At 37.6% G+C, this 7173-nt stretch overlaps 1 long non-coding RNA gene across 1 annotated transcript in view; it reads right to left on the bottom strand.

Annotated features, from left to right (window-relative positions):
- Nucleotides 1-1294: 1294 nt before the first annotated feature.
- The window catches only part of LOC116186902, a 27315-nt gene continuing 21436 nt past the window's right edge, over nucleotides 1295-7173 (bottom strand). The window contains exon 2 of the long non-coding RNA XR_004151947.1: nucleotides 1295-1514. This is a non-coding gene — a long non-coding RNA (uncharacterized LOC116186902). The remainder of the gene's footprint in view (nucleotides 1515-7173) is intronic.

The raw sequence follows: 7173 nt of genomic DNA, 5'->3' as shown, positions 1-7173 counted from the left end.
ATATATATATATATATCATATAAATATTATTCTTATAAATATATCTGTGTCTGCAGGTACTTCGCTGTCCTGGTTCGTATATTAATCGATTATAAAGGGCTCGAAGGGGGAGAGGTATCGTTATGAAACGAGAATTTCTAAACCAAATCCAATCTTGGAAATCTTTCCTCTCTCGTTTTCAACGTTCTTTCGTAACGTAACTTCGTTCGTTCGTTCGTTCGTTCGTCCGTCGATCTCGAATCGAGAAGATTATTATTCTTCTCTTTCTCTCTCTCTCTCTCTCTTTCTCTCTCTCTCTCTCGTTATACGTTCACGTCCGTATACATACGGCCACCGGGGACCTTTTATGCGTGTATATGTGTGTATATGCACAATGTGTATATGTATGTAAAAGGGCTGTTTGACTTTCCAAACGCAAAGTGACGATTAAAACGTTAAAATTCTCTTCTCTTCCTTTCCTCTTCTATTATTTAAAATTTTCTCCCGCGCTCTTTCTCTTTTTCTCTCTCTCTCTGATTCTTTTTGTCTCTATATAGATATATATATATAATATTTATATATATATATGTGTGTGTGTATAACGTTGCTATTATTATTAATATTATTATTTTGTATTATTATTATTATTAATATTATTATTATTATTATTTTTATTATTATTATTATTATTATTTTGTATTATTATTATTTGTAGTCGCGTTCTTCGGAGGGGCCTAGGCACTATTACGCTGCGAAAAAGAGGTTTAAGTTTGAAGGTACTTGTACGCACGAGGTATATGTTCTCAAGGTAGAAGTTATTATTATTAATATTGTTATTATTATTATTATTATTATTATTATTATTATTAATGTTATTGTTATTATTATTATAGTTATTATTATTATTATTAATTTTTTTTTTTCCAACGTAGGAGCAACGCAGCGATTACCCGCTGTAAAGGAGAAGAATGGGCTTGTCTTGTGTGCTCGTCCGGCCAACTCTGGTCAAAAGGGAAGGGACTTTTACTAACTTCTCAAGGTTCTCCCGCTTTTTCCAACCCCTTCCCCTTCTCGTTCGATCTCTCTCTCTCTCTCTCTCTCCCTCCACCAGTTGTCAGTTTATATTCCGTCTCGAAAGCACGTGTGTATGTGTGTGTGTATGTTGTGTGTGGTGTGTGTATTCCTCGTTTCCTCCTCTTTACAATGTTCTTCCCCTCTCTCTCTCTCTCTCTCTCTCTCCTCCCTTCGTCTCTTCCTTCGTCTTCGTCTCACCGTTCCTCTTCCTTCGTTTTTTTCGTCCTCTTCCTCTTCTCCTTCTTCTTTTTTCGCCTTTTCCTCCTCGTTTTCTTCCGAATGGTGAGCCTTTTCGCTTGACAATCGACGGCGGCGCCCTCTACGCCGCGGTACGCACTCTCACGGAAGGTCAGAAGTCGTTATCACCTCCTCGAGTTTTCCCACTTGCTAGCCACATCGCCCTGGGCCCCGCACCCGCCCTCCTCCACCGGCTGCTCAACCACCACCACCACCACCACCATCTGGAACAAAGAGAAAACGGGGCCGTTTTAGGGATCAGTTATCAGTTCACGGATTATTGCCACGGGGGGAGAGAAGATCGGTGGATTCAGGTTATAGGTTATGTATGACACGCTGACTTTCCGTAACTGACTTTCCAGGATATTCATCGATCTTTTATTCTAGATTATTCTAATTATTCTAAATTATATCGTGTCAATATTTGTCGAAGAGAAATGGAAAAAGTTTTCGTGAAGTTTTGATATAATTTGTAAGAGTAAAGAGGAATTCGATTTTCGAGGTTGCTGTAATATCGTGTTTATTTGGTTTACGTTTTAACTGATTCGAATAGAATTATATAGTGCACAGTTTACGAGTTGATAATCTTTTCGATTATCAAGAAATTTGAACGAGAAATGGTATTTATTAATTTTACGTTACATTCACGTTGCTATTGCGTGAAGAAAACGCATAGATTTCACGATAATCGAAATAATTTCGGGGAAAGAGATCAGTGGATTTAGGTTAGGTTATGTATGACACGCTGACTTTCCAGGATCGTTTCGAGGATATTATTTATTATTTATATTTTAAATTATATTATGGGAATATTAATCGAAGAGACAGTGGAAAACATTTTCGTGTAACGAAGTTTTGATATAATTTGTGAGAGTAAAGAGGAATTTCGAGGTTGCTGTAATATCGTGTATATTACGTTTTAACGTAACTGATTCGAATAGAATTATATAGTGCAGTTTACGAGTTGATAATCTTTTCGATTATCAAGAAATTTGAACGAGAAATGGTATTTATTAATTTTACGTTACATTCGTTGCTATTGCGTGGAGAAAACGGATAGATTTCACGATAATCGAAATAATTTCGATTTAGAACTTGGACTTTGAAGTTTCGCAGTTTTGAGAGGAAGAAAAAAAACAAAGGAACGTAATATCTTTCGAAACGGAATGACGCGTGTTCGCCAGAGGATCGCCAAGTATGTTGCTCTTAAAATGCATGCGCGTTTCTCTTGGAAGCCGGAAAATTAATTTTCACGGAATAATCGCGGGCAAAGTGGAACGCGCAGCCAAACGATCTAAACGATCCTGACAAATCCGTCGCGAATTTGATTAATTTAATACGATTTCTCCTGATATCTATTGAAACTCGAATTTTTCCAAAACGAGAGAAGAAAAAAAGGACAGAAATCTGACAGTTTCTGCTTAAATTTATGTAAGAAAAAATTCAAGGAAAAATTTCGAGGATTCTTTAATAACGTTCTCAAAGTGAAAACACACGTGATACGATTAAAAAAAGAAATTGAATGTTTCTTTTAATGGATCTATATCGCGATTAAACGTCTGCATGCAATTATGGTACAAAAAAAAAATCAAGCGATAAATTTTCGTTCTTATTTTCCCCTATAACACGTTCCAATAATTCTCATGATATGCAATTTGTACGACCTGTTATTACACAAAAATAAATTAGTTTTCGATAAACTTAAGCGAGTTAATCGAATATTATATTTCTCGTCATTTTTACAAAGGAATAAAAAAAAAAAAATATATCTTCATCATCCCTCTTCTCAAGAAAGGAAGCATTTAACAATTTTTAGAACGCGATCTTTTTAAAAAAAAAAAAAAAGAAATATATTTTTATCCCTCTCCTCAAGAAAGGAAGCATTTAACAATTTTTAGAACGCGATCTTTTTAAAAAAAAAAAAAAAGAAATATATTTTTATCCCTCTCCTCAAGAAAGGAAGCATTTAACAATTTTTAGAACGCGATCCTTTCAAAAAAGAAATATATCTTCATCCCTCTTTTCAAGAAAGAAAGCATTTAACAATTTTTAGAACGCGATCTTTAAAAAAAAAAAAGAAATATATTTTTATCCCTCTCTTCAAAAAAGAAAGCATTTAACAATTTTTAGAACGCGATCCTTAAAAAAAAAAAAGAAATATATTTTTATCCCTCTCCTCAAGAAAGGAAGCATTTAACAATTTTTAGAACGCGATCCTTAAAAAAAAAAAAGAAATATATTTTTATCCCTCTCCTCAAGAAAGGAAGCATTTAACAATTTTTAAAACACGATCTTTTCAAAAAAAGAAAAGAAATACATATCTTCATCCCTCTCCTCAAGAAAGGAAGCATTTAACAATTTTTAGAACGCGATTCTTTCAAAAAAGGAATATATCTTCATTCCTCTCCTCAAGAAAGAAAACATTTAACAATTTTTAAAACATGATTCTTTCAAAAAAAAAAAAAAAGGAATATATCTTCATCCCTCTCCTCAAGAAAGGAAGCATTTAACAATTTTTAAAATACGATCCTTTCAAAAAAAAAAAAAAGAAATATATTTTCATCCCTCCCCTCAAGAAAGAAAATTTAACAATTTTTAAAACACGATCCTTTCCAAAAAAAAAAAGGAATATATTTTCATCCCCCCCCTCAAGAAAGGAAGCAAAAAAAAAAAAAAAAACGCGCGTAATCGCATATAAAATTTCTTTCCCTCGCCCGAAGATGGAGGAAGGAAGAATCCGATCGACGACGATCTCGCTGTAATAATAATAACAATAACAATAACGTGTGTTCGGGGGCTGCATTAGAAGCGTCGACCGGCGTCCAGCCAGCCCATAAATAGAAGGGTAAATACCCTATAAATCAGCGGCTGTGGCCTCGATCGAGCGGGCAAAAGGAAAAGCGGGGCTCAGTTTTCGTGCTCGACGGCCCTGAACGCGTCAGAGGAAAGCGTACAGAGACGGGCGTGCAACCGAGGGTTTCACGGTATTTTTAATTTCACCCTCTGTGCGATCGTGGTGCGAGGCGCCCGTGCGCACGCGCGCCCGTGTCGTGCAGGAATCGCGTTGTTTGCGCGTTGCTTGTGGTTGTGGTGCGGCTGCGGCGGCGACTACTTCACCGCGGCGAGAAGATGAGGGACAAAGAGGAGAGGAGCTCGACGCATCGACCTCTTACGCATGCGAACACACCGTGCCGCAGAGACAGACGGACAGACAATGCACCTCTTCCCTCGACCTACGTCAATGCTGCGAGATTAAACTGGCACAGTGGCGCCCTCCCCCCACCCGCCTCTTCGATCTCTGTGCCCAAACTCGGGGACTCGGCTGTGGTAATCCCTCCCCCCCTCCTCCATAGTCCAGACTACGCATGTGAATTATTTTAAGATCCAGTAATTGAGAAAGAGAAGGATTACAAGAAGAAGGATGTATGTTGTGGGATCAAAGATTTTCGGGACGAATTCATGGTCGAATTCGTGGACAAGTTTGATATGGATAAGAAATTATTTGTTTGTTTTTAGATATATGGAATTTAGAGATATCTGTATGGGTTATTTTAAAATGGTTATAGTTAGATAATAGTCGGGTAATAAGAATTGGATAGAATGTCCAGGATCAAGGTTTAAAATTATAGGAATGAGTATAGTGGATAGCGGATCTGTTATTTTAGAAGTATATAGATATTACGGGGAATTTTAGAGGAGCGCGAACTCAGATTTAAATTTTCGAGAGAGGAGAGAGTTGCGAGAGTTTCTCGGATGGCCAAGGAATGTCTACTGTTCCGCGAGAAATTCGCGTATTTCGATCCACCACGAGTGCTTCTCTCTCCTTCCTCGTCCATTCTAGATCGAATCTATGGCGGAGGATGAACCTTGGGGATAAGCGACCTTTTTTGAAATTATTGCGAAAGATAGATCGCGGAGATCCCGAGTACAAAAGCGAGCGACGACGAAACGGAGAGACAGATAGATCCCGAATATCGACGATGGCAATTCGCACACAATGGCCGGATAAATTACGAAACGTTTATCAAAGATCGAGATGAGATCTAGAATTTAAAAAGAAAGGGAAAAGAAAGAAAAAAAGAAGAACGAATTCGTTTTTCTTCGCCATTGTCTCTCTCTGGCAAAAGAGAATCCTTTTCACCCTTTCCGAGAAAAGAACAGCTTTATATTATTGCATCATGCTCGAATATTTCTTTCCTTTTTCTTTTTAAGAAACCGTATGCAAAGTATCCTGTTGCACCGAATTGTTATTTTTGCATACGTAAAAAAAAAAAAAAAAAAAAAGAGAACCCCGCATTTTCGCTGCTAACGTTAAATAAATTCCGTAATATCGCGTTTCAAAAAATAAAAAAAAAACAGAAAAGTTAAATGATACACTCTTATTCGCTATATATATACATAAAGATCATATTTCTGATAAAAAGTATCTTATCTTTTCAGCAAATAAAAAAAATGTCGATGACCTTTCGTAACAGAGTTGCTTCTCTTATTTTATTCACTCTAAAAGATACAAAAGATACGCCATATATATCTCCATATAATGCTACACGTGAATCGTGCAAATTAAAAAAAGTTACTTTTACCATTTCTACTATTTTTTATCCACTAATAAATAATATTTTATCCACCCCCCTGATATCGCCACGCTCGATAGAAAATTCAAAAAAAAATTTTATATCCCAAGTGAAAATAATCCCTAAACCTCTAGAACGCGCCGCGCGGCGTATTTACGGAATTAAGACGCGTTCCCAAAGCGATCCCGTTTGCACGGTACTCGACGCGATTGCATCGTGCCACGAGGCGCGCGCACAGTGGACACCGTATGCAAATGAAAACGAAAATGGAAGGCGTCTACGCACTTCCGGACAGATGTTAAGGCTCACGCGCATTGTCCTCCCCTCCCCCTCCCCTATTACTCTCCTTCCTGCTTTCTTTCCTCCCCCGATCTCTCTTCTTCCCCCTCCTCCTCCTCGCCCATTGTCCTTCGAGCGCCCGGCCAAGCAAAGAGAGAGAGAGAGAGAGGAGACCAGCAATTGAGAGACCTCGATAATGTTATACTACTGCGCCTGGCCAATGTCACACTTGCGCCCCGATGGAACGCAATTTCCTTGCACGAAAGCCAAGGAATACGAAGCCAGGCAACGACCTGCTACGAAATTTATTTCGTTTCGTAACAAATGGTGGAATACGTGGAACGTGACTATTTGTGATCATTAAAACCGGTCGTATTGAACTTTGCAAATGTTCGAACGAGGTTAATATTTTGTGGGGACATTTGTCGATACGCAGCTGTGATGAAGTACGGTCGAATCGGGAATGGGTTGATGCGAGAATATAATTCTCTTTAACGTCGTTCGTTAATAATATTTATCACATTTGTATACAATGTGTACAGATTTGAGTCCTGACTAATGACCAGTTGGCTAGGTATTTTTGGTGCGCCAATTGACTCGCTACATGACGTCACTCGCAAATCTAGAGTCGGTCAAAGAGAGTTCATCAAAGCGGTGTTATACGAATATTTTTTTTCTTTTTTTAAACGAGTGTCACTCGACGAGGATGTTGATCTCAATCCCCTCGAAAATTGGTTTCAGAAGAGGAAAATAATGTTGTTCGATTGCTAGAGGGAATTCGAAAATTTCGGATACTCTCGAGTCGAGTTGGACTCTCGAAAGTATCTCGTGACACACGAGTATCGAGTTTGCCAAAATTTCGAGAATCTAAATCGTATTTCATAACGAGCTTTTGAACGCTGAATGTAAATATTTCCTTACATTTTCTTTAAAAGAATAATTATTATAGTAATAAACAATTATTAACGAAGCAGCAGATTCAAATTCTTTGAAAATAAATTTCTTATGTTATATAAATTGTCCTTACTGA

This window comes from Apis dorsata, unplaced genomic scaffold (genome assembly GCF_000469605.1).
Source record: "Apis dorsata unplaced genomic scaffold, Apis dorsata 1.3 scaffold_73, whole genome shotgun sequence".
Taxonomy (NCBI): domain Eukaryota; kingdom Metazoa; phylum Arthropoda; class Insecta; order Hymenoptera; family Apidae; genus Apis; species Apis dorsata.
Note: the sequence above shows the minus strand (reverse complement) of the source record. Positions and strands in the feature narration are given on the sequence as shown.